Genomic DNA, 27,411 nt, shown 5'->3' with positions numbered 1-27,411 from the left:
AAAAAAAAAAAAAAAAAAAAAAAAAAAAAAAAAATTCAGTAAGTAGGTAGATGTATTAGGACTGTATAGCAACCATGTACAACTCATTAGGCAACAATGTGCAAATATTAGTGACATACCTTGGGCCTTAAATCTCAGGTGGAAATTAGGTCTAATTTTTTATTTTGGAACACTAAAGCCTACCTGCCAAATGATTGGTGTGACAGCCTATCAGAAAATTCTTTCTGATCTTAATTAAATCTTTTAGAGAACTATGAATGTTTCTTCTACAAAACTTTTGGAATGAACACACACAAACACACATACACACACAGAGCCATGGTATTTTTGAAAGGATATGAGAGTTAACCTTGAAACTGAACAATCAACCAAATATTTACTTAATTCCTATTCCTTAGGGGAAAACAAATCACACCACTGGCCGGAATTCTCTGAAAAAAAAAAAAATCAGACCTTTTCTTTCTAGGTGTAGTTTTCCTAAATAACACACAAACATACAAAATAGAATTCAGCTAGCTGAGAAAAGGCAGTAAGGGCTGTAGAAACTGAAAAGGTGCTGGACATGAGGACAGAAGTGGCAAGGTTACTGGAATAAAGAGAGGAATCCTTGTCGGAGAAGACACATCAGGAATAATTTTTTTTTTTTTTTTTAATGAAAAGACAGGAAGAATCGGGATGGGGAAAGAATATATTCTAAGTTGGGCAACTAAGCTTTGTACAGGAGTAGGGGAGGAAGGTACAGGAGGGAAAGGCAAAAGCAGGCCAAGCTCCTGACACAGAGAGGAGTTATCAGTTTTGAGTGTAGTTTATAAGACCCAACATGGACACTCTGGGCACTAGTATAAGCACACATATGCCTTAGTAGATACCTAGTCTGTCTTTCAGAGCATACACATAATTTTGTGATCAGGCTACAGATGATTAGACTCTCCTCTACTAGATAAGGTTTTTATTCCTTTATATGCGAAAAAAGACATTATCTAAGAGTTCCTTACCATTTTACCTTTTTATCCCTGAGATTTTAGTGCTGTATAGAAAAGTTGTCCTTCAAAGCACTGGTTTGAAAAGACTAGCTGCAGAAGAAGGCCTATTTTCTGAAACAAAATTGATTGGCTAGTGGAGAGTGAGTTTGGTTGTGGTACTCAGTGCCTTTATTTCAGAATGGTAAGTGTCAGGTGAGTGGCACCCCAGTCACGGAAGTATGAAGTGGAGAAAGGCCACGTCTTTCTAATGTTTTGGTGTTCTGTCAGGGCTCCACAACTGCTCCTTCCCTTAATCCTCCCACTCATTGTGTACACTGCCACACTTCCTTCTTTCTCTTCTTCAGCTTGCCTCTCCTCTCTTCTTAGTCTATTTGCCTATGATGCCATTTCAGAAAATTGAGGTGCCTGGACCAGCAGTAGTAGTGTGACCTGAGAACCTGTTAAATATGCAAATTCACAGGCTCCACTCCAGACCCACTGAATTAGAAATCTAAGTGTGGGGATCAGCAATCTGTGTGTTAACAAGCTCTCCGGTTATCCCAATACATGTTAAACTCTGAGAATCACTGGCCTACAGTGTACAACTATCCTTTCTGATACAACCGTGAACCATTCTAGAAAAATAGGGCTATATTTGACTTGATTTTAGATTTAGGTGAATGTGTGAACAATTTTGTGTTATTCAAATTACTCTACATTTGCTTAAAGTAACCGGCACCAAATACTTCAGACTAAAATCTAAATGCTTAGAAGAAATAAGTTTATGTTATTTAGTTTATACTTACATGTTGTCATTTTTTCAACCAATAAATATGGGCCTACAAAGTGAAAACTTGCATACGGTCCCTACATGACAGGGCTTACAAGGTAGTGGAACCAGCAGAGAGGCCTAACAAGATGTAATGAAAATCAATGTGTTCAACATGCCACAGGAGAAAGTGAAGTAGAAAAAGTTGTTATGGGAGCATAGATGAGGGAGTGATTCCACCAGAGCAATCAGAAAAGGCTTTATGAATGAGGGGCATCTGAGCTGAACTGGAAGATGAATTGGCTCTTTGGATTAATTTCTCTTACTTATATCTCTAATTTTTTCCTCTTATATGCCAGTTAATGGCTATTTTGCATATGGTTTTAGATGCAGTGTTTAAAAAATATATAAAGGTTAAACACGACGATATATATATATTCTGTATGGGAAATGAGGCCCAGTGATTTTGGTTTTAAGAAAAGCATTATTATTTGCCTCAAGACAAGTTTCCAATATTGAGCTAGTTTATGTTTATTTAAACTTTCCTTTAAATAAATCTGAAGAAATGTTTTTATGGTTATAGACCAAAATCTATTTTATTGTTTAAAGACTATGTGTAGTATATTGGAAAAAGCACAGGACAGAACAACATTAAGACCACATTCTTATTTACAGTGTGTCACTATATGGTGCTGTGTTCTTGAGGAAATTACTTCACCTCTCTGGACCTTAGTTTCTTCATCTAGAAAAGTTTGGACTCAGTGATCTCTGAGGACCTTTATTTTTATTTCTTCTTTGTCAAAACCCTTTTGAATTCCATTTATAATTTCAATTGGTTCAATTATTAAAATATTCATCAAGAAGGGGAATGCCTCTTTTTCTGGCTATCTAGGCAAATATCCTCTACAAATACTTTGGCTACAAAAGTAGATTCCAGAAGCTAGTCGCATGAAGTTTACAGAACACAATGTTAGGCTCAAAATGTGTTCATCACAGACCACATTAGGAAAGAGTGTCCTTAAAATCACATTACTTCATCACTAACAAGAAGTGTCTCAAGAGGCCATGGCAGTGGTCAAAACCTTGGCTGAATGACTTTCTGTTGTATAATTGACAGAAAAGTCATTCCTCAAACTGTAAAACCTGCTCTGAAACATACCCTAATTAAACAACAACAATAACACAGATAAGGCCAGAACTGAATTTCATAACGGAGAGCATAAGAGATTTAAATCAAGTGGAAGATTTTTTGCTACAGTGAGACTCTACGAAAACATGGTTAGAATATTTCAGTCCAAATATAATTCTTAGTGCACAGAAAAATAATGACAACTGTTTACTATGGTTGTGAAATTCTGAACCTTTCAAAAAGTTGAGTAACCTTAAAGAATGAAAAGTTATATAAAAAGGAACATGTCTTCTTGACTCTAAAGTAGGTTGTAGACCATTTTCTAGCCTGGCTCCTCCTGGTGCATGGCGGTCATGTTCTGAACTGCGGGAGGGGGGATTTAGTAGTGACCTTTTGGAATGAACCACGTTACTGGCCAAGTGTCTGTACCTAACTGATTTTCCTCACCCTTTTAAAGTGCAACTCTAATTTCTGGCCCTAAACACCTGCTTAAAGTTCAGCCAATTTCTGCGGTGAGATCCAAGTTAAGTGAATTTCACTGAAGTGTGAAGTGTGAGGCAGACACAGAGTTCATTATCCTGACTGTGGTGATGGTTTCATAGGTGTATACACATGTTAAAAAAGTTATCAAGTTGTACACTTGAAATATGTCCAGTTTATTATATGTTATAAGTTCAGTTTAAAATGTTACAAAAAAGTACTATCAGTGCTATGGTAAGAGTATATTAAGAGATGAGTATAGGGGCCATTTTGACCTGAGAAAGACAGGAAAGATAAAAGTTGAGCTGAGGCTTGAATGATATGTTCACCAGTTATGGGGGAAATTGAAGGATAGTGGGCATTACAGGACAAAAAAACTGAACAAAGGTACAAAGGCAAAACACAGTTTTGTCATTGTACTGTAAAGAACGTGGCTGAGTGGAATTTAAACTAGTAAGATGACATGTGGTGATAAATACAAGGCTAGAAAGAAAGGCATGGCTTTGATGCCATTCTAAGATAACTTGACTTTACTTTGTAGGTGACTAAAGTTGAAAATTTTATACACATCTGAATTTGCTTCCTTGTAAAACCCCACTTAAATTACAATAAAGATATTATTTTCTCAATGCAATCCCTAGTAAAATTCCAATGGCACTTTTCACAGAAATAAAACAAAAAAATCCTAAAATTTCTATGGAACCACAAAAGACCCTGAATAGCCAAAGTAATCTTGAGAAGGAAGAACAAAGCTGGAGGTATCATGTTCCCTGGTTTGCAGAACACCAGACCCAGTTGAAGGTAGGTGTACCATACTGAAAATGAGCGAAATTAAGTAAAATGTTACATACCGAATGTTAGGACACCTAACCCTCTTACTCTACTGGGCTCCTAGAACTCTGGCAGCCAGGTTTCTACATTCCAGGGAGGAGACCAGATAATTTTCTGGGAAATATGACCAACTCCATGCTCCCACAAAAGAAAAAAAAAAAAGGAAAAAAAAGAAAATTAAAGCTATTGATACTGAGGGTTATCCTATAAACAGACAACCAAATATTACCATACATCTGAGCAAAGCTTCTAATATAAAAGACAAAGACAAAAAAAAAATTGACTGAGAAAACTATGGAGAGACAGAAACCAAGCACCTCTCCCCCTCCCCCACTCCCCCCCCACACGCTCTTTGTCAATATCCTCAGACAGATATGTGAAGCTATTACATTCATGAAACAAAACTAGAATACCAAAAACGAGAATATTCAGAGAATAAAAGTGTCTTTGGGTATGAAAACATATGATAGCTGAAATGTAAAATTTAATAGAAGGTTTGGAAGATAATGTTGAGGTAATCTCCCAGAGGGTAAATCAAAAAGGCAGAGAGAGAAAATAGAAAATAAAATTAGAGTACTGGTCCAAGAAGGCCAACATCTGAAGAGTATAAATCCCAGAAGAACAAACTGAGGAAATGAAGGAAAGGATATCAAAGAAAATAACTGAAGAAAATTGCCCGGAATTTAAGGACAGGAACTTCCAGATTAAAAAGGCCTATCAAGTATCCAGCACAACACATGCAAATAGCCCAATGACATCAAGGGACATCATTGTGAAATTTTAGAAGACTGGGGTCAAAGAGAAGATCTTACAAGCTTCCAAAGAGAAAAAACACAAGTTTCATGGGAAGGGTAAAGGAACGCAAGCATGGTTCAATTCGGGATATTTATCCATTTAATCCATTTTATCAACACAATAAGGGAGAGAAAACCATATTATTATAATAGGTGCTGAAAATCCATAAAAATATTTATCAGCCAATACATATAATAACCAAGTAAAACAGTAATACAAGAAAGCTAGTAGGATATAATAAGAAACATCCACTAAAGCCAAATAATAAATATTACCCTAAGTGACAAAACACTAACCATTTCGATCAGGAATGAGACATGGATGACTTCCATGAAATTTTTATTTAACACTGTCTTGGAGGTTCTGGCAAATAGAATAAGACATCAAAGTGAAACAAATAAATGGTGTAAACACTGGCAAAGAAGAAATAAAACTATCATTTTTGGGGACTTGTACTATTATATGCCTAGAAAACCCAAGCACTATAATAGAAAACAGAAATTAATAAGAGAATTTAGTAAAATGGATTGATATAAAATATATAAAACCAATAGCTTTAATTTATTTTTGGAAAAAGTAACTAGAATGGAAATGGGAAAAGCACTCCAGTCACAATAGCAGTATGAACTATCAAATACTAGGGAATAATACATTTAAAAAAGCAAAAAACTTACGAGAAGTAAACTTTAGAAGCTAATTAAATGGTATAAAACAAACCAGTTATTGGTTGGGAAGACTTAACATAATAAAATATTAACTTTCCCCAAATTGACATAAAAATTAAATGCAATTTCAATTGGGTTTTCATTCTCAGTTCTAATGGAATATTTTGGGGAATTGAATATTATTATCTTAATGTTTATATGAAAGAATTAATAGCCAGGAATGGCTAAAAAAATACAGAAAAGTATATCACTGTAGGATAATTTGTTTTACCAGAACATAATAAAGCCCCTTAAATCAATAGGGTATTGGTTAAGATATATATAAATATCCATGGATTAGAATAACAAATCCAGAAATAAGTTACAGTATATATGAGAATTCAATATATGACAAACGTGGTAATTCAATTCAACAGTAAAGCAATGAATTATTTAGTAATTTGTGCTGATATCAACTGGCTATCCTTTTGGAAGAAAATAAAATTGGACACTTACGATATACTACGTAATTATAAAAATAAATTCCAGATGGAATAAGAATCTTGCAAGAACATTTAGACAAGATGTATATCTTAGGAATGAAAAAAAGGGTCTTAATTAGAATGAAAATACAGAGGCTATTAAAAAAAAAAGAACAGCCAAAATCTGAACAAAAAATTAAGTTTTTCTATGGCAAAAGATAAAATACAAAGCCAACAGATGAATAAATGTATTTGGGAAAAAAACTGAAAGGGCAACATGTACATTAAACAAAGTGTTCGTACAAAATGGCTAGAAAAAGTCAAATAACCCAAAAGAAAAGTGGGCAAGAGGTATGCATAAGCAAGTCACAGAAGAACAACTCCAGAATGGTCAAACAAACATCTAAATTGATGCTAAAATTCAGTAACAGTCAAAGAATTGCAAATTGAATGAACAATGGGATCAGCTGACTGACTGGCTGGCTGGTTGATTCATTTATTCCTGATTCACACATTCAACAAATATTTACTGAAAATTTTCATGGGTCAAATACTGTTTAAGGTGCTGGGGATCAGAAGTTAACTAAACAAAATCCTTTATGTGTAATTTTTGCCATATAATTTTTGCCCATCTGTCAAAGAGCAAACATTGAAAAGAGCAACTGAACCTATCACTGGCAAAGATGTGGGGAAGGAGATACCCTCAATAAATTTGCAGAAACATGAAACATAACAGCCTTTTTGAAAAGCAATCTGGCAATACCTATTAAAAATACACACACACATATATATACAAATATATAGCCTTACATATACCACACACACATACACACACGCACACACACACACACACACACACACACACTCTTTGAGCAAGCAATTCCATTCCTAGGCATCTAACTTACAGAAGTACAAAACTAACACAGTAAACAAAGACACATGTTGTTTACTGAAGCTTTGTGTTGGAAAAAAACGGTACAGAGAGTGAATTCCCATCAATAGGGAAATGCTTGAAAAAAACTGGGTTGCAGCCACACCATGAAATATTATACAGTAATTAAAAAGAATGTTTAGAACCCTGGTTCCCAAACTCTGAGATGAGTCATTCTGTGGTGCTACATCAAAATCACAGAAGTGACATGGTATATAATTCTAATGTTCAGGGGAAATACAGCATCTTTCAACATCTCTTGACCTTGCATGAACAACTAGCTGGAGGTAATGCACATTTTCAACATTAGATTGTGCTACATTACTATCAACAACATATCTTTGTGAAGCTGGGGTATTCAGTGGTTGCTGTGATTTAAAAGCAAGTACTATAATAAAAGCAAGATGGAACAGGATATATAGGTAGTGCAATCATGGTTTGAACAACTATGAAGTACTTAACAGGAGCACACATTCCATTAGTAAACAATTGTAGTTATTTAAAAATGAAATAAAAGTATTAATTTTTTCAATTTATGTGTATTTTTTTCAAATGGTTATTCACTTTCAAGGACATCAATACATATTAAGCTGGCTCTAACTACTTAAGAAGTGAAGCTGTTAGGTACTTCTTTTTGGCCCAGGGGGCACCAAGAAAAAGTTGCTGAGATACTAAGTAAGGACTCTGTGAACTCAGGAGGTTTGGGAACCTCTTAAACCTGTAGTTCAAGAAGTCAAAAATAATAGAATAAAATTAAAAAGTTGACAAAAAGGAATAATACAAATAGAGGAAAAATTACAAAGGCAAAGGGTATTTCTTCTTAAAAAAGAACAGAGAAGTCAATAATACACAAATTCCTAGGAAAAAAATACCAAAGAAAAATGAAAATTTTCAAGTCTATAATTAGAAATTTAAGATATTCCTACAAAGAAAACACTAAGTTCAGATGGCTTTACTAATGAGCTCTAACAAACTTTCAAGGAACATGCAATTTCAATCTAATATGCACTATATCAGAGAGAGATACAGAGGAACACTCCCTACTTCATTTTCTGAAACTAAATGTGACCTTGTTCTAATACCAGTCAAGGACAATATAAAAAGGTATAGGCTAATTTCAATCATGAAAACAATCATGGGAAAAAAACCCTAACACGTAAAGTCCAACAATGCATAAAAACAACTGATAGCTGCAGAAAAAGCATTTCATAAAATTCAATACTTATTAATGATAAAAACTCTTAAACTAGGAATAGAAGAGTACTTTTCAACCTGATATAGGACACTTATCAAAAACCTTTTAGCAAATACAAAGCTCAATAATGAAACTTTAAAAGTCCTATCACTTTTATTTAATGTTATACTATAAATTCTTGCCAGACAATAAGAAAAAGAAATAAAGTGTATACAATTTTTAAAATAAGGCAAAAAGCATTACTATTACTGGATAGTACATAATATTACTATTATGCTTGCCAACACGAAGTACTAAAAGGAATATGTAGACAAATTATAAGAATTAAGGAAGTTTGCAATATTAATGAATACATTTATATTTCTATATATCAGAAAAAAGCAATTAGAGTATGTAATTTTAAAAAGACACCATTTGTAATATAAATAACAGTAAAGACAAAAAAAAAATAGGGCAACCAGAAATAGATCTAACAAAAGATGTATAAAATCTTCACAGAGAAAATCATAAAATGTTATTAAAAGACATTAAAGGCCTATATACATTAAGAAATATACCATGTTTATGGATAGGAAGACTTGCAAAAATGTCAGTTCTTCCTTAAATTAGTCTATGGATTCAATGTAATTTTAATCAAAGTGCCCATAGATTTTCTTATGGAATCCAACAAAGTGATTCTAAAATTATATAGAAAAACAAAGGGCAAAGAAGAGGCAAGATATTTCTTAAGAAGACATAGCATGGGGACTTGACTCGTGGGTATTAAAATTTAATATAAACTTTAGTTAAGACTATGAGATGCTTTTGTGAAGACAGGCTAACAGATTAATGGAACAGAAATCCTGAATAGACCCATATACTTATAGAAATGTGGTGTGTGAAGAGGGGGCCACAACAAATCACTGGAGAAAAGATAATTATAGAAATAAATCATTCTGTGGGCAACTGGTTATACATTTGGAAAAAAATAAACTGGATCTCTACCTCATACAATCCACAAGAAATCAATTTCAGATAGATTAAAGGACTTAAATATGAAAGGCAAAATTATTAAACTTTTTAAGTGGATATGAGCATATTTTTATGACCTCACTGAAGGGAAGCATTTCTTGCACAAGACATAAAAAGAGTACAAATCATAAAGGAAATGCTTACAAACTTATAGTCATCAAAACGTGCTAGAAAGACAAGGAAAAGACAACCACAATCTAGGAAGAGATACCTGCAACATGAAAGGATTGGTGTTCAGAACATATTAAGAACTCCTCCAAATCAAAGAGAAAAAGATAAACAATTCAGAAGAAAAAAGGGCTGAAGAAGCAAATAGGAATTTCCTTACATAGAAAACATGCAAAGCCAATAAACATGAAAAATTATTCCACTTTATTAGTTATCGGGGAAATGCAAATTATAACTACAATGATATACCCTTATATAATGACCAGACTGGCAGAATTGAAAAATTAAGAATTTTTTAATACCAAAAGTTGGCAAAGATGTGAAGTAAAAGAAACTCTCATACACTGCTGCAATAATGTAAATTTATAAAGATATTTTAGAAAATAATTTGTCATAATCTAGGAAAGTTGAAGTTGCACATACTCTTGACTCAGCAATTCCATTCCTATGTGTTTATTCAGGAGAAATTCTTACACAAGTGCATCAGTGTATAAGAATGGTCATACAACATTGCTTGAGTTACAACACTGCTTTCATTGCTGGGGCAATGAAACAGTCCAACTATCCTTCAACAGTAGAATGGACTCACACAGCAGTGAATAAATAAACCATAACTACATGTATCAACACAGGTGATCATTATGAGCAGTTACTCAAAAAATACTTACTGTATCAATGAAAAACAGGATGATTCCACTTACATGAAGGTCAAAGCAGTCAAAACTAAACTGAATTATAGTTTAAGAGTATACATATGGGGTAAACCACGAAGAAAACCAAAGGAATGAATAACATCAAATTCAGAAGAGTAGCTCTAAGGGAGAGGAAGAGTCAGAGAACAGTTGAGTGGAACTCCCAAGAACTTTAATATGAATGTTCTATCTCTTAAACTAGATGTTGGGTACATGTGTGCTTTATTACTACTCTTTAAACAATACATACATCACAATTACCATATCACAAATAGAATTTCATGAATCACACAATGACTACTTGAAAACAAGGTCAAGTTGAGATGCATGATGGGTAATGATTCTCAAGGTTTACACACTAGCTAAGTGTTCCACTAGTAAACACTAGCATTACATGTACAGTTCATATTTCTGCCTCAGCAAAAATACAAATTACTATTTATCATGGATTGTTCTCAAATAATCAGTATATAGAATGTCAACCCTACGATTATCAGCAGTCCGTTAAATTTCCATCAAGTGTTCCTTAGAAATGTATAGTAAACACTCAATGAGATCTGATATAACTAGGTAAGAATTTTAAATTCCATTTTCAAAATCATTTTATTGTCCAGAATCTTCAGAAATTATTGTTGGTGTTTCTACACATTTAGACAGATGTAACTGAGATAAGTAAAATAAAACAAACTTGCAGAAAATGAAGATTGCTACTTAAGGATTTTCCTGACCTGTACCAGAACTTATTACAGGAAAAAAGCAATCTAAGGATGGAAATCTGGACTTGGTTCGTTGATCTGATTAGATTCAAAAGCATTAAAAATTGGTGGTTGGGGGGGTATGAAAAGGCAGAGGAGTTTTAGGGTAGTGAAAATACTCTGTATAATATCATTATGATGGATATACCTCATTAAACATTTGTCCAAACCCAATGAATGCATAGTGCCAAGAATGATGCAAACTGTGGACTTAAGGTGATTATGATGTGTCAATGTAGGTTCATTAATTGTAACAATGTACCACTTTTGTGGGAAATGCTGATAATGAGGGAGGCTATGCATGTGTGGGGGCAAGGGATATATGGGAAATCTCTATACCTTTCTCTTAATTTTGCTGTGAACCTAAAACTGTTCTTAAAAAATAAAGTCTTGCGAGTCAGGTGTGGCCCACCTGGGTGGGCTGTGTGGGCTTCGGGGAAGAACACGCAGCCACTCAGGGGCAGGTTCTTGGTGGAGGAAAGCAGGCAGGTCACCCACGGAACCCCTGCCACGCCGAGGACACTCAGGAGCCTGGCGACCCAGCCACCGTGCACCAGGAGCAGCACATATCTGAAAAAGAAGTCCCTCCTGCTGACAGAGAGATGGCAAAACCTACAAGCTGGCTTGGAGACTTTACCTACAAAACGAGAAACCGTGCGGCTGACAGGGTCTTGGGGCTCCAGTCTGGTGTCAGGCCTGAGCCCCTGAGGTGGGAGAGCCAAGTTCAGGACACTGGACCACCAGAGACCTCCCTGTCCCACATAATATCAATTGGCGAGAGCTCTCCCAGAGATCTCTGTCTCAATGCTAACACCCAGCTCCACCCAATGGCCAGCAAACACCAGTGCTGGATGCCCCATGCCCAAAACTAGCAAGACAGGAACACAACCCCACCCATTAGCAGAGAGGCTGCCTAAAATCATACTAAGTTCAAAGACACCCCAAAACACACCACTGGACACAGCCCGGCCCATCAGAAAGACAAGATCCAGCTCCACCCACCAGAACACAGGCACCAGTCCCCTCCACCAGGAAGCCTACACAGCCCACTGAACCAACCTCACCCACTCGGGGCAGACACCAAAAACAACGGGAATTACAAACCTGCAGCCTGTGAAAAGGAGACCCCAAACACAGTAAGTTAACAAAATGAGAAGACAGAGGAATATGCAGCAGATGAAGGAGCAAGGTAAAACCCACCAGAACAAACAAATGGAGAGGAAATAGGCAGTCTGCCTGAAAAACAGTTCAGAGTAATGATAGTAAAGATGATCCAAAATCTTGGAAATAGAATGGAGAAAATATAAGAAACGTTTAAAAAGGACCTAGAAGAACTAAAGAGCAAAAAAACAATGATGAACAACACAATAAATGAAATTAAAAATTCTCTAGAAGGAAGCAATAGCAGAATAAATGAGGCAGAATGGATAAGCGACCTGGAAGATAAAATAGTGGAAATAACTACCACAGAGCAGAACAAAGAAAAAAGAATGAAAAGAATTGAGACCAGTATCAGAGACCACTGGGACAACATTAAATGCACCTACATTCAAATTATAGTGGTCCAAGAAGAAGAAGAGAAAAAGAAAGCATCTGAGAAGATATTTGAAGAGATTATAGTTGAAAACTTCCCTAACATGGGAAAGGAAATAGTCAATGAAGTCCAGGAAGCACAGACAATCCCATACAGGATAAATCCAAGGAGAAACACACCAAAAAACATATTAATCAAACTATCAAAAATTAAATACAAAGAAAAAATATTAAAATCAGCAAGGGAAAAGCAACAAATAACATACAAGGGAAACCCCATAAGGTTACTAACAGCTGATCTTTCAGCAGAAACTCTGCAAGCCAGAAGGGAGTGGCAGGATATATTTAAAGTGATGAAAGGGAAAAACCTACAACCAAGATTACTCTACCCAGCAAGGATCTCATTCAGATTTGACAGAGAAATTCAAACCTTTACAGACGAGAAAAAGCTAAGAGAATTCAGCACCACCCAACTAGCTTTACAGCAAATGGTAAAGGAACTTCTCTAGGCAGGGAACACAAGAGAAGGAAAAGACCTACAATAACAAACCCAAAACAATTAAGAAAATGGTAATAGGAACATACATATCAATAATTACCTTAAATGTAAATGGATTAAATGCTCCAACCAAAAGACATAGACTGGCTGAATGGATACAAAAACAAAACCCATATATATGCTGTCTACAAGAGACCCATTTCAGACCTAGGGACACATACAGACTGAAAGTGAGGGGATGGAAAAAGATATTCCATGCAAATGGAAATCAAAAGAAAGCTGGAATAGCAATTCTCATATCCGACAAAATAGACTTTAAAAAAAAAAAAAAAAATACTAGCAAACAGAAACCAACAACACATTAAAAGGATCATACACCATGATCAAGTGGGGTTTATCTCAGGAATGCAAGGATTTTTCATTATACGCAAATCAATCAATATGATACAACATATTAACAAGCTGCAATGGAGAAAAGACAGCCTCTTCAATAAGTGGTGCTGGGAAAACTGGACAGCTACATGTAACAGAATGAAATTAGAACACTCCCTAACACCGTATACACAAATAAACTCAAAATGGATTAAAGACCTAAATGTAAGGCCAGAGACTACAAAACTCTTAGTGAAAATATACGCAGAACACTCTGTGATGTAAATCACAGCAAGATCCTTTTTGATCCACCTCCTAGAGAAATGGAAAGGAAAACAACAACAAAAAAAAACAAATGGGACCTAATGAAACTTAAAAGCTTTTGCATAGCAAAGGAAACCATAAACAAGACGAAAAGACAACCCTCAGAATGGGAGAAAATACTTGCAAATGAAGCAACTGACAAAGGATTAATCTCCAAAATATACAAGCAGTTCAATTTCAAAAAAAACAAACCACCCACTCCAAAAATGGGTGGAAGACCTAAATGGCCATTTCTCCAAAGAAGATATACCGATTGCCAACAAACACATGAAAGGGTGCTCAACATCACTAATCATTAGAGAAATGCAAATCAAAAGTACAGTGAGGTTATCACCTCACACTGGTCAGAATGGCCATCATCAAAAAATCTACAAAACAATAAATGCTGGAGAGGGTGTGGAGAAAAGGGAAGCCACTTGCACTGTTGGTGGGAATGTAAATTGATACAGCTACTATGGAGATCAGTGTGGAGGTTCCTTAAAAAACTAAAAATAGAACCACTATATGACCCAGCAATCCCACTACTGGGCATATACCCTGAGAAAACCATAATTCAAAAAGAGTCATGTACCACAATGTTCACTGCAGCTCTATTTACAGTAGCCAGGACATGGAAGCAACCTAAGTGTCCGTCGACAGATGAATGGATAAAGAAGATGTGGCACATATATACAATGGAATATTACTCAGCCAGTTATTTGCAGTGAGGTGGATGGACCTAGAATCTGTCATCCAGAGGGAGGTAAGTCAGAAAGAGAAAAAGAAATACTGTATGCTAACACATATATATGGAAAAAAAAAAAAAAGTGGTTTTGACGAACCTAGGGGCTGGGCAGGAATAAAGACGCAGACGTAGAGAATGGGCTTGAGGACACGGGGAGAGGGAAGGCTAAGCTGGGACGAAGTGAGAGAATAACGCTGACATATACACACTACCAAACGTAAGATAGATAGCTAGTGGGAAGCAACTGCATGGCACAGGGAGATCAGCTCGGTGCTTTGTGACCACCTAGAGGGGTGGGATAGTTTTGATAAAAATACTTTTTAAAACCAAAAAGCATTAATAAATCTTTTGCCAGTGGTTAATGAGAAACTGGTAGTCCATGGCACTCAAAAGCAAAACAGTTACCTAAATTAACACCTATAAACAACCGTAATCAGGTGCCTATGTAACCAAGTCAGTGTTGCCATACATATTTTAATTCAAATAAGAGGAACAATAAGCCTCGCCCACTGTATCAAAGTTCACTAGAGAATTTGAAGGAAGATCATAGTAAGCTCAAGATGCTAAATTTCTATCACAAGGTTCAGCTAAGGGACCAGAAAGTTTCTGTGACTACTCTAAAAGATAAATGAAATAAGATCCTGTAGCTGCAGCGTTCAGATGTGTAACTATCATAACAAAGTTTAACCCTTAGGTGACTGAATTACAGTACAAACTGAGGTCACAGCCTTACAGGGTCTCATGTTAAATGAGGGTATTGATGGGGAAGAAGAGTGGAGTGACTTTGCAGTATGTCAATTTAGCTAAGCTGGAACTACAGTCCCCAGAATTCCCTTCACTGTACAGTTCTGAGTTAGAGTTGCCAGAGATGTGGAAGGTGCAAGTGACACAGTACACATGCTTATGTTCAGAAGTGTAGGGTTAGGCGCTGCATGCACATACTGTTACTGATCTGCTGGCTACCTTGTCAGTCAGGCCTGCAGCTCCTTCAGCTGGATTTTCTCTTTCAGGATCTCTGAATTTCTGAGCTAATGTATATGCAGCTCTGTGATGAAGAGAATTAACTTTTTCTGCAAGCAAACTTGAAGGCTTAAAGGCAGTTTGCTTGCAGAAAAAGTAGCGACGTGATGAGATATTTGTATACCCATGCTCACCACAGCATTATTTGCAATAGCCAAGGTAGAAGCAACCTAAAATGCTCATCAACAGAAGAATGGATAAGCAAAATGTGTTATACTCATACAGTGTAATATTATTTGGCCTTAAAAAGGGAGGTAATTCTGACACATGCTACAACATGAATGACCTTAAGGATATCATACTAAGTGAAATAACCCAGTCATGGAAAGACATATATTGTATGACTTCACTTATATGAAGTACTTAGAGTAGTCGAAATAATACAGATAGAAAGTAAAATGATAGTTGCCAGGGGCTGGGGTGGGAGGTAGGCAGAAATTGGGAGTTACTGCTTAACTGGTACAGAATTTCAGTTCGGGAAGATGGAAAAAGCTCTGGAGATGGATGGTGGTGATGTTTTTGCATAACAGTGTGAATGTACTTAATGCCACTGACCTGTACACTTGAAAAGGGTTAAAATGTTAAATTTAATGATGTGTATATTTTACCACAATAAAAAAAGTCCAACTAGAGGTCATTCATTCTTTGAGCACTTCCATACTTCCTGAAATATAAAGCCTTTCTCATGTTTTATTTGCTCTAGTCCTGGCCCTAGTAATTTCTTCAAGGAGTCATTTCTTCCTTTTAATGGAGACTGGTATTTAGAAACCAAGATGTGGATACTAGGTGTGTTCATTGTTATACGGGGGTGTCTCTGCTGCCTGGCCCTCTCAATAAATACAGCTAGGAAATATATATATGCACCCTCCCCCCACATATTCACAGACATACACACACATTTCCACATATTTTTTCAATGTATGTATGTTGAAAACCATGAGCTGGCATTATTAGCCCTAATTTATACAAAACCATAAGATTCGTGCTAGCTTCTCTTTTTCCATACTTATACTTTCTTCTTTTATCAGTGAAAAACCTGGCTACAATTATCCTCAATACCTTTACTTAATTTGGTCAGTCTTCTGACTATAAATAGTACTCTTATTCCACTGGGCCACCGATACCAATTCATCTACTCTCTGTGTGTTTGTAAGTATGGGATTCAGCCTCTGTCTGGCTACCAGTACCCTGCCTGAGCCTGCCCAATGGTGCTTGGATACGGGAGGAAGGAAGGAAAGAAGGAAGGGGAGAGAAAGGGGGAATTAAAAATTTTTTTTACTTGTTAGTTGGTTTTTGCTGGTAAAAAGAAATACTATCGAGTTTTGTAGATTGGTCTTACATTCAGTAATCTAAATGAATCATCTGAGTAGTTAATTTGTCAATGTGGCACTTTTTCCAGGCAGAGGATCATATCATCTGAAAATAATGACAGGTTTTTCTTTCTCTTCTAATCCTTGGATCTCATTTTCCCCTTGTAACATTTTTTAATTGAGAAAGAATTCACATGTAACATTGTATTAGTTTTAGGTATACAACATAATGATTTGACACATTGTTAACAGTAGTGATAAAAGTAAGCATCTTTATCTTATTACAGTCTTAAAGTGAACACATAACATTTCTTCAATAACTATAAGGCTTGCTATAGGTCTTTGGTATGTAGGTTTTACCAAGTATGGAAGCTTTTCTCTAATAACAGTTTGCTAAGAACTTTTACACAAATACACATTGAATTTTATTAAATGCCTTCTCTGTACTGATTAAGATAATCATAATTTTTCTCCTTGAATCTATTAATGTGGTGAATTATACTGAAAGGATCCAGGGACCAATTCTACTATATCATGATGGTTTGGTTTTTTTTAATGCACTAATATAATCAATTAGCCAATATTTAAGAGTTCTGCACTTACCTTGATATGAAAAGTGGGACTAATTTTTCTTTCCTTCTACTGTATTTATTTGGTTTGGGAATCATATTTACACTAGCCTCCTAAGATGATATTAAAAATATAATGCTGATTGAAAAAGAAACAGAATATGTACTACACCATTTACATAAATTAAAAATACATGTGCACTAAATAATATGCGATTTTAAACAACATCTACATTGAAAATAATATATTAAACACATTAAAATAATTGAGGGAGATTGGGAGCATAACGGTAATAAAAATAAATGAATAGGGACTTCCTTGGTGGTCCAGTGGTTAAGACTCCACACTCCCAATGCAGGGGGCCCAGGTTCGATCTCTGGTCAGGGAACTAGATCCCACATGCCGCAACTAAAAGATCCCACGTGCCGCAACTAAAAGATCCCACGTGCCGCAACTAAAGACCTGCGTGCTGCAACTAAGACCCGGTGCAGCCAAATAAATAACTATTAAAAAAGAAAGAAGAACTTTAAAAATAAATGAATAAAACAAGAATGGGACCTTGTATGGACCAAAGATGATACGGTGTTATGAACTAGAGAGGACCATGATTGCTCCTACTAAGCAAGGATGAAAAAAATGGTCCTGAGATGATAGAATTTATAAGAGGAATCTGGGGGACATCTAGTCCAACCTCTTTGACAATGCAGAAATCCTTTTTCAGCTTTCCTGAAAATGACTGAAGAGTATTTGATGGATTGCATATCTATAAAGCTGTCCTTTTCGCTGTTGAAAAGTTTTAAATGTTGGCTCTAATCTACCCCTTACAGACTTACCAAATCAGAATCTCTGATGATGGGGCCCAGAAATGCACATTTAAAAATTTTAAGGAAAGCTTAATAAATGACTGCACCAGATAACAGGACACTGATTTTTCATGTCAAATTTACATGTCAAAGTTACATGTCAAATTTACCTGTGGAACTTTTAAAAAAATACAAGATGCTTCATCCCTGGGATACTAACACAGTAGATACGAACACTCATACTTTAAATATCGGGTGGGCCAAAAGGTTCGCTTGGTTTTTTCTGTAAGATGGCTCTAGTAGCACTTAGTTGTCTTTAACTTCATTTGAAACAATTTTGTTAGACTGTATGTGACAGCTGTCATATCAGCATACATTTAAAAAAAGACTTTTCAAAATTAGTGAATTTCTGTGTAGCCATTTCAAAACTGAAGATGGAAAAAAGGTGCAACATTTTCAGCATATTATGCTTTATTATTTCAAGAAAGGTAAAAACACAACTGAAATGCAAAAAAAAAGATTTGTGCAGGTATGGTGAAGGTGCTGCGACTGACTGAATGTGTCAAAAGTGCTTTGCAAAGTTTTGTGCTGGAGATTTCTCACTGGACGATGCTCCATGGTCAGGTAGACCAGTTGAAGTTGATAGAGATCAAATCGAGACATTAATTGAGAACAATCAACATTATACCACGTGGGAGATAGCTGACATACTCAAAATAACCAAATCAAGCGTTGAAAATCATTTGCACCAGCTTGGTTATGTTCATCGCTTTGATGTCTGGGTTCCAAGTAAGTTAAGCAAAAAAACCCTTCTGGACCATATTTCTGCATGCTATTCTCTATTTAAATGTAAGGAAAACGTTCCGTTTTTTAAAGAAATTGTGACAGGTGATGAAAAGTGGATACTGTACAATAATGTGGAATGGAAGAGATTGTGGGGCCAGTGAAATAAACCACCACCAACCACACCAAAGGCCGGTCTTCATCCAAAGAAGGTGATGTTATGTATACGGTGGGACTGGAAGGGAGTCCTCTATTATGAACTCCTTCTGGAAAACCAAAGGATTAGTTCCAACAAGTTGGTCCCAATTAGACCAACTGAAAGCAGCACTAGACGAAAAGCATCCAAAATTAGTCAACAGAAAAAGCATAATCTTCCATCAGGATAACACAAGACCGCATATTTCTTTGATGACCAGGCAAACCTGTTACAGCTTGGCTGGGAAGTTCTAATTCATCAGCTGTATTCACCAGACATTGCACCTTCGGATTTCCATTTATTTCGGTCTTTACAAAATTCTCTTAATGGAAAAAATTTCAATTCCCTGGAAGACTGTAAAAGGCACGTGGAAGAGTTCTTTGCTCAAAAAGATAAAAAGTTTTGGAAAGATGGAATTATGAAGTTGCCTGAAAAACGGCAGAAGGTAGTGGAACAAAAGGGTGAATATGTTGTACAATAAAGTTCTTGTGTGTCTTTTATCTTTACTTAAAAAACTGAAGGCACTTTTTGGCCCACCCAATATATCATTGACAGTACTGTCGACTGGGACAGTATTTGCCAGCTATATGTGAACTTTAAATTTTGCTTTCAAGCAGAGGTTGTGAATTATCAAACCATCGATCTAGGTTTTCTTTCCTAGATATTCCTGTGCACAGAGATACAAAAGTGAGCAGAGGCTAGCTCTGGTTGTGAATTGGATTATAGCCAAGAAAGGATAAAAGCTACCAACCTGTTTAAGGATGGAAGCTGTGGAGAACTGAAACTCTAACCAGATAAGGTAAGCAGCTACTTATATTACATTCACTTATTCATTTACTCATTCATCCAAGTTGTACTGAGAGACTATTTCACGCCAGACATAATGGAGAATATAGGTACACCAACAGGTAATTTCATTATATGTGGTAAGCGTTATTGTAGGATCTCGATGGATAGAATGGATGCAGTACAAAATACAGTAGAAGCACACAGAAATGGCTACCTACCTAAAACTGATGGGCCAAAGAAGGCTTCCAGGAGGAAGTGACATCTAAACTAAGAGTAAAGGATGACTAGGAGTTAGCTAGGTGAAAGGGACAATTGAGGGAGTAGGGAGTAGAAAAGAATAGTGTTCCAAACTAAGGCAGTAAGATGTGCAAAGGCCAGAGGATTGACAGCAGTGAAAAATGAGGCTGTAGAGGTAGGAAGGAACAAAGATATGATCAGAATTTACTTTGAGGGCACGGGGAAAGGATTTTAAGTTGGGAAGTGATGAGATCCAACCTGAATTGTAGAAATATCACTTTTGTAAAGCAAGGAAACAGAAAAAGTAAGGGGATGGGTCAGGAGAGAGGTGGGGAGACCAGTTAAGAAGTTGCTGCAGTAAAAGAGGTAAGAAACGTTGGTGACTTAAATCAGGATATTGGAATTTAAGGACAGAGAAAAGTGGATGGGAGTTGAGAGACATCAGGAAAGAGACATAGGAACGCAGACTCTATAGGACTCAGTGGCTGATTAGACGTGAGGATAAGGCTAAGAGACTAATTTCATGTTTTAGGCTTATTTGGTGCCATTTGTTAAACCAGGAAACTCAGGAGGAAGAGGTTGTGGATGGTGGCTGAAAATGGGGATAAAAGGTGATTATTTCAGTTTGGAACATAACATCTAAATAGCTTTGGGACATTCAAGTAAAGATGGAGAGCAACCAGCAAGATATTCAGTTCTGGAGGAAGATTTGGAAGGATTACGTAGAAGACAGTAATGGGGATGAATAAGATTGCCTAGGTAGAATCTTAGACTGGGAGAAGGTTTAAGATTTAAGATAAACATTTAAGATTTTAAAATAAACATCACGACTTGCAGGATGGGGGATAAGAAGGCTTACCAAAAAGACTGAAAAAGAGATTCAAAAGAATTAGAAAGTCAGGATAAATGGTATCATCAAAGATAAGGGAAGAGGGGGGCTTCCCTGGTGGCGCAGTGGTTGAGAGTCCGCCTGCCGATGCAGGGGACACGGGTTTGTGCCCCGGTCCGGGAAGATCCCACATGCCGTGGAGCGGCTGGGCCCGTGAGCCATGGCCGCTGAGCCTGTGCGTCCGCAACGGGAGAGGCCACAACAGTGAGAGGCCGGCATAACGCAAAAAAAAGACAAGGGAAGAGGGTTTTGCACAGAAGTGGCCAGTGGTCATCATCAAATCTACCATGTGTCAATAAACAAACAAACAAACAAATAAATAAATAAGAACTGAAGAGTTTCCACTAGATTTATCAATGAGTTCTCATTGGTTGAGTTGGTGATAGCCAAAGATTTGGCCTAAACCTTACAGATGTTAGAACAGCTAACTTCTTAATGAATTTTCTCCTATATGTGAAATTCAAAGTGTTGACAACCAAGTTAGTTCCTTAATAAGTAACTTAGAAAAGTAGACTCTTATTTCAATAATTACCACTTCCATGAAATTATGTAATCATTCATGTATTCAAATAATATCTGAATACTTTCTATGTGCCAGGTACTGTGCTGGATGTTGGGTATACAATGATGAACAATAAAAACAAGGTCTGTTTTCACTCAGTTAAGGTTGGGGTTTTTCAATAGCAATTGCTATTTAGGAAAAAATAAAAATAAAGATCCACAAGTTTCCAGAATTTAAGTTCCTGATCTAAACTTAAATTTAGCTATATAGCACCTATTGCCACAGTTTTTTGTTTTGTTTTTTGTTTTTTTTTGGTACACGGGCCTCTCACTGTTGTGGCCTCTCCCGTTGCGGAGCACAGGCTCCGGACGCGCAGGCCCAGCGGCCAAGGCTCATGGGCCCAGCCGCTCTGTGGCACGTGGGATCCTCCTAGACAGGGGCACAAACCCGCGTCCCGTGCATTGACAGGTGGACTCTCAACCACTGCACCACCAGGGAAGCTCTGCCACAGTTTTTGAAGAACACAGTATATCAGTGACTTAAAGTCAAGAATAAAAAAAAAAAATTAGATTTAGGACTCACCTTTCAAATTACAAGCTGTGTGATTTGAGAAAATTAATTTCTTTGAGCCTATTTCCAGAGGGTAGTAGTGATTGTGGATGACCCTGTTTCAAAGCCAAAAGAAAGCTGAGGTTGTCTGAGGCAGTCAGAGGAATAGAGGTACCCAAGAAGGAAAAGGACAGAATAATTATGGATGCTGACTAGACGGTTCTCTTACAAGGAGCGTGGAGAATGAAAGCAGAGTTGAGGAACAATGGTGGGGAGTAGGAACTGACTTTGTTTAACTGACCCCTTCTGCTTAGGTCATCCTTCGCAAGAGGTAAACCAAAGAATGATAAAAGAAAAAGAACGTGTCCATGGTGAAGCTTGTTGACTGAGAGCTTCATTATAGCATGACCTGGTTGAGCTGTTCCGTTAAGAAACTCTTATCTCAGTATTTTTAGTAAAATCTTTTCCTCTTTGGCTGGTCACATTTCTCAGAGAGCTGTCTTCCAATGTCCTGCTTGAGGGAAGGTTGCCAGAGTTCTAGGAGCTGAAGGGGGAAGGTTGTTGACTGGTATTCTTAATATCTGACACTCACTTTACTCCCATGTTTACAGCAAAACAGTATTTCCCTCAGCCAGACATAGTGTTTCCCTGGCCTGTTCACGCTCTGTCTCTCTCTCTCAAAAATAAACACACAAACCAACCAACCAACCTCGAATACTCTGCCAGGGTAAAGGAGAGGCAGCTGGCTGTTAACAGAACTGGAAAAGATCTGAGACGGGACTCCAACTGCATCTTAAGGAGACTTTCAACTAATTCTCTTTTTAATGTTTTAGCTCCATCTTAACCTCCTGCTTTCAGCAATAACTTGATATCTCTAATTCCTGAGCCCTTTGCAGTTCCACAAACTGGGGTGCTTTAAGGCTTGTACAAATGTTAGTTAGGAGAAGTCTTTCTTTGGGCTGTTAAGTAAAGGCAATCATCCATCAGCTTTCTAGTTTCTAAAATGTTGTTGCTGTTGTCTCCTATCTTGTTTTGCCTGTGGGTTTACACATTAAAAAAACTCTTTACTTTTGTTTTAGGGTTTTGGGGTAGTAGCTGAGGTTAAATGTATGTATTCAATGTTCACTTTAACCAGAAGTTACTCTATCTACTAATCTCATCTCCTACCACCTTTCTATATTACACCTGGCAACATGGAAATATTTTTAATTTTCAAAAACACAGGTGCTGTCCATACTTTTTTCTACTAGCAACTTCGTCTATTTGGAACACTCTCCCTCCCAATCCTTGTCTGACAAGTGCCCTCTGTGACCACCTCCTTCCCACTCTAAACCCAGTAACCCGTAACAGCATTCATAGCACTTTTTCACACACCTCTATCAGTGCATATTCCACTATATTATAAATACCGGTTTACCTGTGAGTTTTTCCTTCTAGACTGTGAACTCCTTAAGAACCAAAATGATATCTTAATCATCTCAGTATGTCTAGTACCTGATAGAAATCAGTAAATGTCTGGAGGAGGAGAAGGAGGAGAGGAGTAAAATACATACCCTGCTCAAGCAAAAGATGTAGTCTACTGATTAATATACTCTTTTTTAAAAAACTGAAGTACAGTTGACTTACAATATTATGTTAGTTTCACGAACACAGCAGTGATACAGTTTAATATATATATATTTTTTTTCTTTCTCAGATTCTTTTCCATTATAGGTTATTATAAGATATCGAATATAGTTCCCTGTGCTATACAGTAAATCCTTGTTATTTATCTATTTTCTATGTAGTATTGTATATCTGCTATCTCATACTCCTTATTTATCCCTCCCTCCTTCCCCTTTGGTAACCCTAAGTTTGTTTTCTATGTCTGTGAGTCTGTTTCTGTTTTGTAAGTAAGTTTATTTGTATTATTTTTTAGATTCCACATATAAGTGATATCATATAGTATTTGTCCTTCTCTGACTTATTTCACTTAGTATGACAATCTCTAGGTCCACATGTTACTGCAAATGGCAATATTTCATTCTTAATTGCCAAAATATACAAAGAGGGCTTCCCTGGTGGCACAGTGGTTGAGAGTCCGCCTGCTGATGCAGGGGACACGGGTTTGTGCCCCGGTCTGGGAAGATCCCACATGCCGCGGAGCAGCTGGGCCTGTGAGCCATGGCCACTGAGTCTGCGCGTCCGGAGCCTGTGCTCCGCAACGGGAAAGGCCACAGCAGTGAGAGGCCCGTGTACCGCAACAAAAAAAAAACAAAGAGCTCATACAATTCAATATCAAAGAAACAACCCAACCAAAAAATGTGCAGAAGAACTAAATAGACGTCTCCAAAGAAGTCAGACAGATGGCCAACAGGCACATGAAAAGATGCTCAACATCACTAATTATTAGAGAAAGGCAAATCAAAACTACAATGAGGTACCACCTCACACCGATCAGAATGGTCATCATCAAAAAGTCTACAAAGGGTGTGGAGAAAAGGGAACCCTCCTACACTACTGGTGGGAATGTAAATTGGTGCAGCCACTACAGAAAACAGTATGGAGGTCCCTTAAAAAACTAAAATACAACTACCAGATGATCCAGCCATCCCACTCCTGGGCATATATCCGGAAGAGATGAAAACTCTAATTTGAAAAGATACACGCCCCCCCATGTTCATAGCAGCACTATTTACAATAGCCAAAACATGGAAGCAACCTAAATGTCCATTAACAGATGAATGGATAAAGATGTGGTGTGTATATTCAAGGTCAGAGTGCCAGCATGGTTGAGTGAGGGCCCTCTTCAGGGTTGCAGACTTCTTGTTATATCTTTACACAGTGGAAGGGGCTGGGGAGCTCTGCTGGTTTTCTTTTGAAAGGGCATTAATCTAGTTTGTGATGTCTTTACCTTCATGACCTAATCCCTAATACCATCACCTTGGGCACTAGGTTTCCAACATATGAATCTGGGAGGACACATTCAGAACATAGCACTTAACAAAATTCTCAAATTTGCTACCTCTTACATAGGACTGGTCATCAGCAGTGCTTGAGTGTCCTTAAAAACTTGTAGATTGTGGAAAGTTTGGGGTTCCAGAAGATAAGCCATTTTTCTCATACTTTTAAACCTCTATGTGGTTTCCTATATTATTCAGAGCCCTTAGCCTAAGATGCCCAATATAAGAATTTAACCAGTAACCAATGGAATTTTATAAAACAATTTTGTTGGTAACTAGAATTTTCAGCCTTGACAAAATCTGAGGCTTGACTGTGAAGCCTATCCTCTTTAATAAGGCAGGAGGACCCTTAGTTACTTTTGGAGATACTGACCACTGCCAGTTGAAGTCATAGTAAGCCCACTGTTGAGCAGCTTGCTTGCTTAATTATGCATGTATGTATTTCTTTATTTAAGCAAGACTTTCTCAATGAAGAGAAAGCCACTGATTCACATTCTGGCACAAGTTCCTTACCTTGTCACAGACTACTACTTTGAATAGCACTGTGTTAGACCATCTCATTATATCCTCCATGTATCTTAACTTCTCTTCCATATTCTCCATCTTCTTGTCTCTCTCTGCTCCACTATGTGTAATTGCTTCAGATCTGTATTCCAGTTCACTACAAGTCTCTCACTGCATTTAGTGTGATGTTTAACCCATCCAATGAGCTTTTTGTAATTATGTACTTATTTCTTTGTTTACTTATTTTACCCAAATAATTTCAAATATATATCAAAATTGAAAGAATTTTACAGTGAACACCTGTATACTAACCACCTAGACTGTCATTAACATTTTACTACGCTTGCTTTATCATTTAGCTATTCATCTACCTATCCTTTAACCCATCTTATTTTTAGTGCATTTCAAAGTAAATCGCAGACATCAGTTATACTTCCCCCAAGTACTTTAGCATGCATATCATTAGAGGTCAATATTTGTTTATAGGTTCTTCTTTTGCCGTATAATTTACATACAATAAAATGCACAAACTTTTAGTGTTCACTGGGTTTTGACAAATATGCCATAATGTCTTTGAGATATATCTATGTGGTTGCGCGTATCATTAGCCTGTTTTTTTTTTTTTGCAGTACGCGGGCCTCTCACTGTTGTGGCCTCCCCCGTTGCGGAGCACAGGCTCCGGACGCGCAGACTCAGTGGCCATGGCTCATGGGCCTAGCCGCTCCGCGGCATATGGGATCTTCCTAGACCAGGGCTTGAACCCGCGTCCCCTGCATTGGCAGGCAGACTCTCAACCACTGCGCCACCAGGGAAGCCCCTAGCCTGTTTTTTTTTTTATCGCCGATTAGTATTACACTGTATGGATATATGGCAGTTAAAGAAAAAAGCATTCTCTGATTGATGGGCACCTGGGCTGATTCTAGTTTTAGGCTATTATGAATAAAGTTCCTATGAATACTTTTGTATAAGTCTTTTTATAGTCATATGTTTTAATTTTTTTAAGGTAAGACCCAGGAGTGAAATTATTGGATCATAGGCTAGGTATATGCTTAGTTTTACAAGAATCTCCCAGTCTTTTTTCTAAAGTGATTGTAACAGTTTACATTCTCAACAATAAAAGCTGAGAATTCCAAGTACTTTACAACTCTGTCAACATTTGGTATTGTCAGTCTTTCCAACTTTAGCCATACTGGTGGTTATATAGTAGTATCTCATAATGGTTTTAATTTGCATTTCCCAGATGACTGATACTGAGCAGTTCTTCATGTTTTTACTGACCATTCACATATCTTATTTTGTGAAGTGCCTGTTCAAACTGTCCATTTTCAAAAACTGGTTTGGCTTCACCTTATTAAGTTGTAGGAGTTCTTTATATAAACATGACATCAGTTCTTTGTCACGTTTACATTTTGGGAATATTTTTTCCTAGTCTTAACTATTCATTTTCTTAATGCTGTCTTCTGAAAAGCATAAGTTTTAATTTTGATAAAGTACAGTGACCTTTTTTTTTTTTGGTTATCACTTTTTGTGACCCGAGAAACTGTTGCCAGTTATAAAGAATGTAAGTGGCAATAAAGATTCAATTAATTATTAAAAAAAAGAGAAACTGTTGCTCATTCCCAAGTCATGACTCTATTCCATGCTTTCCCCTAAAAGCTTTATTGTTTTATATTGTATGTTTATGTCTGTGCTCTACCTCAAGTTAATCCTTGTGTTTGATGTGAGGTAGAGATATTGGTTCACTTTTTTTCCATATGGATATATTCAGTTATTTCAGCACTATTTGTGGAAAAAACTTTCTTCTCCCTATTGGATTGCTTTGGTGCCTTTGTCAAAAATGCCATAAACGCGGGTCTATTTCTGAGTGCTCTTTTCCACTGATCTATTTGATATGTCAGTATCACACTGTCTTGATTACTGTGGGTTAACAGTAAATCTTGAAATCTGGTAGTGTTAAGTCCTCCAAATTTGTTCTTTTTCGAGATTGCTTTGGCCATTCTAAGTCCTCTGCATTTCCACAT

At 36.9% G+C, this 27,411-nt stretch overlaps 1 protein-coding gene across 1 annotated transcript in view; it reads right to left on the bottom strand.

The window, feature by feature from the left end:
* Window positions 1–27,411, bottom strand: part of SBF2 (SET binding factor 2) — a 205,505-nt gene that overhangs the window by 134,099 nt on the left and 43,995 nt on the right. The window lies entirely within an intron of this gene.

The sequence above is a fragment of the Neophocaena asiaeorientalis genome, unplaced genomic scaffold, assembly GCF_003031525.2.
Source record: "Neophocaena asiaeorientalis asiaeorientalis breed wild unplaced genomic scaffold, Neophocaena_asiaeorientalis_V1.1 scaffold504, whole genome shotgun sequence".
In the NCBI taxonomy this organism is placed as follows: domain Eukaryota; kingdom Metazoa; phylum Chordata; class Mammalia; order Artiodactyla; family Phocoenidae; genus Neophocaena; species Neophocaena asiaeorientalis.
Note: the sequence above shows the minus strand (reverse complement) of the source record. Positions and strands in the feature narration are given on the sequence as shown.